Source organism: Macrobrachium rosenbergii, chromosome 30 (assembly GCF_040412425.1).
Source record: "Macrobrachium rosenbergii isolate ZJJX-2024 chromosome 30, ASM4041242v1, whole genome shotgun sequence".
Classification (NCBI taxonomy): Eukaryota; Metazoa; Arthropoda; class Malacostraca; order Decapoda; family Palaemonidae; genus Macrobrachium; species Macrobrachium rosenbergii.
The window spans coordinates 34,198,903-34,209,240 of record NC_089770.1 but is presented as its reverse complement, the minus strand read 5'-3'; the positions used below and the strand labels follow the sequence as shown (position 1 = coordinate 34,209,240).

Genomic DNA, 10,338 nt, shown 5'->3' with positions numbered 1-10,338 from the left:
GGGCATTATTTCTCATTATAATTATTGTTTCTACCTTTTCTTGGCAGCCATATAGCCCCATATTTAAAGGTAAACTGTACTGGGAAGCTACAGAAACATAATATTCACAAGAAATAGTATGGAAGAGCTTTACCATATTGCTAGAAGCAAATACATGCCATTCTAGTGAAAAATTAGCCAAAATCTGTCGATACTGGCCGCCATCTTGGAATTTGGCCGCCATATTAAATTTTTTGCGTGGCCAGCGCCCTTTTCTGATAGAGGGAACTTTAAAGAGCACTTGTGCAAAATTTCATGCTTGTTTCACTATCTGAACCATTCTTATGAAATATGCAATTATCTGCTGCACTATTTCCTGTAATTACGTAATCTCTGCGTTAATGAGAAAAATTCCACCCCATTTGTGTTGATTAAAAGTGCATTTGGAAGAGCTTAATAAATATTTCCGCTTCGAATGAGAAGCAGATTAGACGTTTAGACGGAAAGAAGTAAGACTGGCAAAATAAGTCATTATTATTATTATATAGTCTTGGTTTTTCATATACTGTAGATATACACAACTATATAAATAAATTGTATTACGTTTTGCAAATTAATGCAATTTATTTATAAATCATGGGTTTATAACAATTATTATTATTATTATTATTATTATTATTATTATTATTATTATTATTATTAAGCCAGCTGAATGGCGTCTGGCGCGGCGCACTTGAAAATCGTGGATTTCATGTCGAGTATTTTGACTGGAGACGCCCCTCTGTAACCAGTGGTTAAAGCCTTCTATAGTATCACAACCATTAGTACCCTTCCCGTTGCTTTTACTCCAGCTTTCCTTAGCTAGTTAGCCACCTGCTTCATATGGAACAAGCCCACAGGAACCATTGACTTGAAATTCAAGCTACCAAAGAATTGTGTTCATTTGAAAGAAGGAACACCATATTCTTTGGAAGCTTAAGCAAATGCGATAAGAAAGGCTCAAATAAGGTACGATAAATTCTCGAGAGAGAAATCATGACAAAAGTGAACCTTAGATCACAAGACATTAAAGAACTGCCGAGGCAGAGGCTTCAGCTGGGAGACAGGTACGTAGAAACGATAGGTCTAAGTCTCATCCCGTGCCACAAATACAGCAATAACCTTATTTGACGGACATCAACTTAACGGTCTTCTGTACTTATCAGCTGCCATATTTTGATTATTTTCTCCTATTCTGTCATTTCAGGTGTGATAGGTTTTAGTTTTCTGTGGAAGAAAACTATTATAGAGATGGCTTTGTCTGTCCGTCCACACTTTTCGTCCACCCACTTCGGCTCATATTTTACTTGTTTAGATATAACTCTCACGTAAAATGTTATGCGCCAAGCGCAGGTTAGTTTAAGGTAGGAACTGTGTGATACTGCTGTTAGTTTTGAGATATCTAGAAAGCATTGAAGAACAGGTAATGACACAAGGTCTTTGTTACTTATTAGAAAAGCCAGACCCCCAAAGCGTTTGTATTTAGAGCAAAGCAAATCCGGGGGTTAAACAAGACTCTTGAAACATGTCAGTTATAATAGAACAGTTACAGCTGTAAAGGAAGAGCACCAGGGCACAGTTCGGTCGCTGAAGTAAAACGGTTTAAAGAGCAAGAAAATTCATAAAAGCAATGTAAATCATACAAATGAGAGTATGGACCCGACCACACGGTCGAGCGAACTTTGCTCGGTGTGACGTCAGAAACGGAGAAACAGAGCAAAGCTTCCAAGGTCTATAGACCTTGGCTTCGTATAGGGCTTTCCATATGTTCATCGAAGTATCGAGGCTTTGCCTGCAGCAGCAGGGCTGTTAACTAACGGAAATATTTCTGGTAAACGGATAAAGACGTCACCTACGGAAAAGTTTCCGTAAAGCGCAATTTCATGTAAAACCTTCACAAATGAATAAAGGAAAATAAGTGTTTCCCGTTATTATACCCTTCATAATGAATACGTCAGGTGAGTATGACTTATGGGAACTTTGAAAACCAAATATATTAACATCCTTTATTGTAATGCTACGGAAATCTATCAGTCTAGTCCATTATGGAGACAGCTATACTGACATTTGGCCAGTCAGGTGACAAGATTCATTAAGGTTCTTTACAACTTATCAATCATACTTCATACTATTTTTGTTATAAGTAATATGTATACTCATAACTGCATTGACTAAATCCATGCATAAGTTAATCAATAAATAACTGACTTCGTTTTTTTTTTTTTTTTTTTTTGTTAGGGTCCATTCTCATATAGTTAGTGAAATCTGATTCATAGCCATGTCTCAGTTCCCGCAATATCGTCATACGACTTCCTCCTATGTCTGCTCAGATTCATTGTAGCCACTCTTAACACCACGTCCTTTTCTGCCTTGTCGCTTTCATCTTTGCACACATTGCTACAACAATACACAGCGCGATTTTCTTCTTGCGTGTCTTACGATCCATGTTGTACACAACTCGGTCCTGTGTCAAGTCACTGCCAGGCTCTCGCTATCTTACCAGCGTCGTTCGGACAGCAGCTTAAATGCGTTCGAGAGGCTTAGCCCGCAAAGAGGCAAAGTTTACCGAGCAGAGTAACGTAAGAATGCAGGTGACCCTATAATTGAAATTAGTTTTAGAATAACCCCTCCCCATCCTTGCTTCTTTAAAAAAAAAGGAACCTGCATAAATTCTCAAATTATGCATTCATCCAGGACCTTCCTGCCCCCAAGATCCGCTACAGAAAACAAAACTATCTCCCAGTCATGGAAAGACCTTTGCGGAGATAAGCTTCTTATCCCTCTGCTCTAACCCATGAAAGGCTCGCCCAGGGAAAAAAACAAGATCTTTGCAAAGGATTTTTGTTTTGGGGTGGTGGTGGGGGTGGGAGGGAGGGTGGTGGACAAGTGCTGCGTCCGAGGTTAAAGCAGAAAGGTTTCAAGGATATAGTATCGTTAGAGTTGATTTCCAGCAAGGCCTTTTCTTTTAAATATTTTTCAGAGGAGGAGGAGATTATTACGGGAACGAGAATAAATTAAAGAGCGAGTTACCCAAGACTGACTATAGGGAAAAAGGCACTTGCTTTATACAAACTTTTGCTGGTAAGCTTCCCTGTTTACAATGAAAAATTTTAAATCTTTCTAGCAGAAAAGTTTACTCCAATCCTTCCTGTGCGTTTAGGAATACCATGGAATCCAGGAGAGGATAAAAATAGGATCCACATCTCATGCAAATAGGAAATGGTTCTCGTTAAGATGCAGAACGTCAGACTGATGGATGAAGCTGTTTTCAGCTTCGATCAACAAGGTAATAATCACTTGCTCTTGAGCATCACACATTTTGGCCCAAGCACTTTATTTGCTTTTATATAGGGTCTTTTGCATTTCGGTAAGCTAGGAATATTAAACGACAACCTTGTGTATATCAAAATTTCACGATTCATTTTGGGTATGGAAATTGTCACTACCTAATGAACAGAATACAAACAGTAAGCGATATTTATCATGACCACCTTAGAGAGGGCATCTTATTTATATATACCCTTTCTTCGTCATAACCGTGACCCAAATTTGATGAGTTCCTGCTGACTGATAGCTTTCTATGGGCGCTTTCATTTGGGCGAATTTGGGCATTAGTCAACATATCATTTGGGGGACTACTCATTATATCGTTTGGGCGACAACATATCAAAATCCTGCAAATTGGCACCAATCATTTGGGCGAATCAGAGTAAAGATAAAGGCAGACTATTTTAGGACGTTTTTACGTGGTGATAATTCTGTAATCGGTTGGCGGATAACTCAGTAGTTAGCTGGTTAATAATTGACAGTAGTTAAACATTATTCATTACTCTGCCATGGAAGGAAATATCTGAAACAAATCTATGAAAAGGGTGCTTTATATTTTCTGGATTTTCTGGCTTTTCTGTTTGTATAAACAGAATATTGTAGTTACGTTTCGTGGCTGTGCACAGACAACAAAAACCACCAGATGTAAAGCCAGAATTAGCTATCCGAAGTTTGCGGATCGTAGCCAGGATAAAATGAAGAAGATTTTCTCAAGTTTTTGTCCTGGCGCTCTATTCTAAAGCGAACCCCAATTTACTCTCAATTCTAAAACTAAGCATTACCAAGAGATTGGCAAAACTAAGAACCAGAAGCACAACTCCCCACCTCACGAAATCCTTTGAGCAATTTTAACATTCGAAAACTTCAGAGCCACAGACAAGGCCACCAACTACTTACTGCATTATGCAAAAATCCTGCATTTCTATCGCCTCACTTACCCGATGCACAGAAATCCAACCCTAAAGCCTGTGTTGCAGTAACCATCGACAGTCACAGTAACTTCAACAATTTATAGGCATAAGTAATAGCCACTCTCGGGACGAATTGCATTATCGCTATTCAACCCCGTAAGATTCTTAAAATACTTTCTTTGCGGTATCTCATGTCAAAGTGAATTTTCACTTCCAACTATTAGCGCTCAAGTCACCGCTCAAGTCACCTTTACAAGACTTTTCTCAGCCGAATAAGATCTGCAGATCATAAGGAATGATCTTAATGAAACATTTTTTACTCCTGTCATCAGAGGGGTCAAAATACAATATCACTTAACTGGATAGTAAGTTTAAATCTGCATAGACTATTGCAAGTAAACACCAAAAGTCGAGGTTAATAAACTAGAATTTCTTCAGTTACTTCATTTCTCATATCAATTTCCCCATCTTACTTCTGTTAACCAACAAATCAGTAACTACCATTCCTTTGATTTCATAGGACATTCCTCGTCTTTCAAGGAGTATTACAAAGTCAAACCCATCACATGACATTTTGGGGTTAAAGAAATTTACAAAGGTTTACAGACATGTATATTATGCCGGTCTTCATGCACGTAAATACTATTACAGACCCAAAGTAGTCAGATTAAAAAACTTATAGTAGGTAAAGCACAGCATCTACAAGTTCTAGTTGTCTGGGTAACCGAATTTAGAGCACTTCTAACCCCTCACAGGATATGCACAGCGTCTGCAAGTTGAGTTCTAGTTTGTCTGGGTAACCGATTTCAGAGCGCTTCAAATCCTCAGATATTCCGTCTTAACGAAAAGCGTTGCTTTCCATTGGTATTAGTGTCGATGTTACGGTCTGCTGCAGCTACACCAAGAGCCTGCGCATAAGAAAAGTAGTTTGTTTGGCTTTAGAATATACTAAAAGTTTCCATGACATAACCTACACTCTTACCCCTAGTGAAAATAGCCTGTTCAGTTAATCCCAGCAGCTATTCTAAGCTTATTTTAATTAATACTATCGTTATGAATAAACCTTCCCATTAACCACCCCATGTATTAGTATTATTGTTACTTCAAACTGCCATCAACTTTCACATTAACAATCCCATATACTACTACTATTGTTCCATCAAACTTCCAAAAAGATACCAGGACAGAGTGCCATCCTTTAAGATTTAATAGGGCACCAATCTTACACTGAAACAACCGCATCTAACTTTAGTGCTAGATAACTGAAAGGTGCCGTGCAATGCAAACACTACTATCTGGCAACTTTCGTCCTTTAGTGTCCAAGGGAATTTAAACTTCACAACCCCAAGGGGCAAAAAAACTTTGGGGAATTCAGAATAACAAAGGGGTTCCCGAAGCAAGCTTCGTCACTGGAGGAAAGGTGGATGAAGGTAGGGGTCAATGAAAATATGCAATGAAAATATGCAATGAAATCTGAACTGTATTTCCTAACATGAAAGCTTTGCTTGAAGAGTAAGGGGAGAGGATGGGGGTGTCGAGCGCGTTGACGGAACGACGTTAACAAGACTGCCCATATTTTGAATTACAATTTCCACTATTAACCAGCCTATTAGAATACCTGACAAGTCCACGACATCAGTGTCAAAAAACTTTAAAATCCCAAGACCTTAGCCTCTTAGAAAATCGTTAAGATCCACCTTTAATTGTCTAGTTCCTATTTACTAGTGAGAATGAAATTCTAAGTTATAAAATTATGTCAAAAGACAGTTACCCTACCCAATTCTCAGCTGCACTAATATATTCAAACTTACATCTCATGACCAAACATGAAAGGGCTCGAAGTACTTTAAAACCCTCTGCTATTAATAACTTGCACTGTCAAATGTCTCCCTACGGCTGACTACAGCGGTTTTCACCCCAGTCTATTCCTAGCATCCTTAAGAGATAGATTTGAATGTATATTACATTTATCCTAACCCCTGCATCTATATAAGCACGTTCTTTACCCTATTCTATCCTATTCTATATTTCAAGTTCCATATCTAACTTGCCATTAAGTCCTACCTTCACGATAACTTATCAACCTTGCAGTTCTAACCTAAGAAGTTAAGTTAGTTTGAAACACCTGTTGAGCATGGTGACTTTGCAAAGTCACCATGCTTGTTTTTGAACTTCCTGTTGTGCATGGTGACTGACCAAGTCACCATGCACAACTCGAAGTCCACCTTTGCCTGGCAGGTGGCACCGCCACCCCGGCAAAGGTGGACTTGGGAAGTGGGCAAAGCAAAACAATTTACAAGCAAAACAATTTACAAGCAAAACAATTTACAAGCAAAACAATTTACAAGCAAAACAATTTACAAGCAAAACAATTTACAAGCAAAACAATTTACAAGCAAAACAATTTACAAGCAAAACAATTTACAAGCAAAACTATCTTTTGAAGATTTACATAAATACTAAAGAGACTTAAAAAATTTTACTGTTCAAAAATTTTAAAATTCCATGATAGCGACTTAAACTTTACAATACCCTAAACAATGCTAGCTGAAATTACAAGATCAAACCACATAAGGCAAAAGATTTAAATATATTTTTGTTTAAATCCACTAACCTAAAAAAATACTAGATTTACTCTAGTAACTTTCAAAAATTAACTTCCACAAGCAAAACGTCTTTTGAAGATGAAATAATTACTCAAGATATTTAAGAATTGTTACTCTAAAAAAAACTTCAAAATTCCATAATAGCTACTTAAACTTTACAATTCCAAAAACAAAGCTGAAATTACAAGATCAAACCACGTAAGGCAAAAAGTTTAAATTTAAAAAAGTTTAAATCCACTACCTAAAAAGATACTATATTTACTCTACAAACTTTCATAAATTACCCTTCCACACACACATTACACTAACTTTAGATGCTAAAATATAGTTGATGCTAAAGTATAACTAAACTAATAAAATCTAAAATTACAACTAAACTAATCAAAAACAAAAATTACATACTTTAAAACAAAGTTCTGAGGCTGAAAAATCCTAAAATTACTTTAAATGTTCAAAGCTGGAAAAGTTAAATTTTAACCTTTTCAATTTTAAAGACAAAAATAAAAGTTAAAAATTCTCAAAACTAAGGTTTAGAATCCGAAAAAACACCAAATGCATTAAAACAAAGCCTAAACTTAAAAATGAAAACTTTGTTTTTATTCTGAAAAAAAAAAAAAATACTCTAAAACATATTGGGGATTGCTCACGTCACAACTATAAAAAAAAAAAAAAATACTTAACCCATAAATCCTGTGTGGCCATAAGGTATCTTACTCCAAGACAAATAACTCACTGTGGCACTCTTATTTAACGACGCACCCTGACCTGAAAAGGGAATATATTTTAAAGGCCAAAATATTCTAGCAAGAGGAAAGAACGAAAGGCTGACTATTGATTACAATCAGCTGGGCCATAGGTTTTCAAAATACTAAGACATAGAGCAGCAAGCAAGGTTTTATAAATACCGATAAGCGCTATTACTGTTTTATTGCCACTTAAGCCTACAATAATTGAAGTTTAAATGAACTTAATATACCCCCTATTAGGAAGGCTATGATAGTAAAGTTAAGCCTCTCTAATCCTCAAGAAACTTTAAACCCTATTGCACTGTAACACTTCCTCTATTGCAGCATAAAGTTAAAATGAAAACATCCGTAGCACTGAGTAAGATTGCTAGTATAAAACCAAAGTGCATAGAATTACCACTCAATCTAATTCAGCTTAGTAATAAATGGGCTTCGAAACAGTCAAATACCATGTTGAAGGGCAATCTAAAACAACACCTGACATACTAATCTAATTCAGCTTAGTAGTAAATGGGCTTCGAAACAATCAAATACCATGTTGAAGGGCAATCTAAAACAACACCTGACATACTAAACATTTTGAACAGTTACTGTTTGAATTTACAAAAAATCGAAAACACCAGTATTTGAAGATACAAAACCCGCAAATGGAAACTTTCTTACGGCAACTGTATGTCATAGCTCAAGTCCCACAATCTAAATATTTGAGAAATATAAAAAGCAAACGGCAACAGTATCCACTCACCAACCCAACAAAACCTTGAAGCACGCCTAAAATTTTGCAGTCTATTCACAACACGACGTATCTGAGAAACTGATCAAGCTTTTTTAGACCTCAGATGAATATTTTAAACAGGCAAGCAAATAGGCTATTTAAACCTAGAACAAATTTTAAGTCAGGCTAGAGACTTGCATTTGTACACTGAGCACCAAGACTATACAACAAAATACCGCCTGAAGTGAAGAGCAAACAAGATTGCAAATTTAAGAAAAAATTACCTAAAGGCTCTCCTATTCTGCAGGAGCTACGATACTGACGAGAAAACACTAAAACACAATTATAAAATATAAGAAAAACCTTATTTTGAAAACGTACCTAGGCCGGCTAGAGAGGGAATCATCCCTGTGGAGGACTGCACATAAAACCAAACAAAGCGACACAAAATGAAACCAGCGAACGCCCACAAGAGCACAACCGAGATCCCAAACGCAACTGAACGAGGAAGTCGAGTTACTATCAACGAAACCTGTCTTCCCAAGCCGGGGACTCTACAACGCTGAAACAAGCTGTTCTTGAGGACAACAGCCAACGACCGCTGCAACTGCCTGTTTGTGGGACGTCGCGTCGCTTTATCGCCCTTTCGCCACCGAAGAAGTTTAAGGCGATGATCAGGACATCGACAGAAATTATTATTATTATATTATTATCATTATTATTATTATTATTATTATTATTGAGAGTTGCCGGGCACTCTTCCTTTTTAGCGAACTACCCCAATTTACGCATTAGTAGTTAGCCTATCTGAAAAAAAAATTATTATTATATACGATAATGTTAGCTACTGTTCTGGTACGTGATCCCCTACTCCTTAGGGTCATCATTTGGATTTCTTGAGCGAAATACATGGGTGACCAAGTTTTACCTATACACGAAAATATGAAAAAGAGTAAAACAGATTTGACATTTCGTAAGGTTGCATTTTATGCTCCGTACACGTCATCGTTTTTTTTTCCTTGCCATCCTGAACCACCTCCTTACCTTGATCAAACGTTTTGTCATTAAATTGGCTCTTTGTTCGTACTAAAAGTACTTCCAAAGCCATATGCGAGCGTAAGAGATAATTTAAGAGATCATTGGATAAAAAAACTCATGGTAGACGCTAATAGGCCTACGATTATCGAGCCATAGAAACTTGATAGTACTTCAATACATTTTTAAAGCTTCGGGTTTTTGACCTATAAAGAAAAAAAGAAGGAAATTGAAAACAGTACCACAATATCAGCGATAGATGACCTCAGATCGAAGTGAAATGCAGGAAATAAACTTCGCTCTATGCTTTCAAGATCGAAAGATGGGGGGAACCAACTTTCCAAGCAATGAGGCCTGTTGTAGCTTTGCAAAGCATGTCAATATTTTACAATAGGCTTAACAACGGGGTGTCTACAATAAAAATGCATTACGTACAAATACTATTACACTCACCAAGAGCCACAAAAAAGAACGTACAATTGTACTCATAGACAGGTGTAAAAACACCAATCATAAGACGCAAGTGGTACTTGATGCCTCAACTTCGGAATGCTAAACCGTTTGGCCACTCCAGGAAGACTGTTCTTTCACGCCAAACTGCACGAAATTCACTGAAAATAAAAAAAAAGTAAAAAAGGCGTCGAAGTTTCTTCGGTGCAATCGAGTTTTCTGTACAGCCGCTACAGCGTATAATCAAGGCCACCGAAAACAGATCTATCTTTCGGTGGTCTCGGTATTAATGCTGTATGAGCCGCGGCCCATGAAGCTTCAACCTTGGCCTGTGGTGGTCTATCCTATATCGTTGCCAGAAGCACGATTATGGCCAACTTTAACCTTAAATAAAATAAAAACTACTGAGGCTAGAGGGCTTCAATTTCGTATGTTTGATGATTGGAGGGTGGATGATCAACATACCAATTTGCAGCCCTGTAGCCTCGGTAGTTTTTAATATGTGAGGGCAGACAGGAAAAAGTGGGGAC

The 10,338-nt window shown here is 37.3% G+C and overlaps 1 long non-coding RNA gene across 1 annotated transcript; it reads right to left on the bottom strand.

Annotated features, from left to right (window-relative positions):
- Positions 1 to 4,687: 4,687 nt before the first annotated feature.
- On the bottom strand, positions 4,688 to 8,846 carry LOC136854807 (uncharacterized). Its single transcript, XR_010857813.1, has 3 exons — positions 8,705 to 8,846; positions 7,544 to 7,627; positions 4,688 to 5,164 (listed from the first exon to the last, which is right to left on the bottom strand). It is a non-coding gene; the product is annotated as an uncharacterized lncRNA (long non-coding RNA).
- Between the last annotated feature and the right edge of the window lie 1,492 nt (positions 8,847 to 10,338).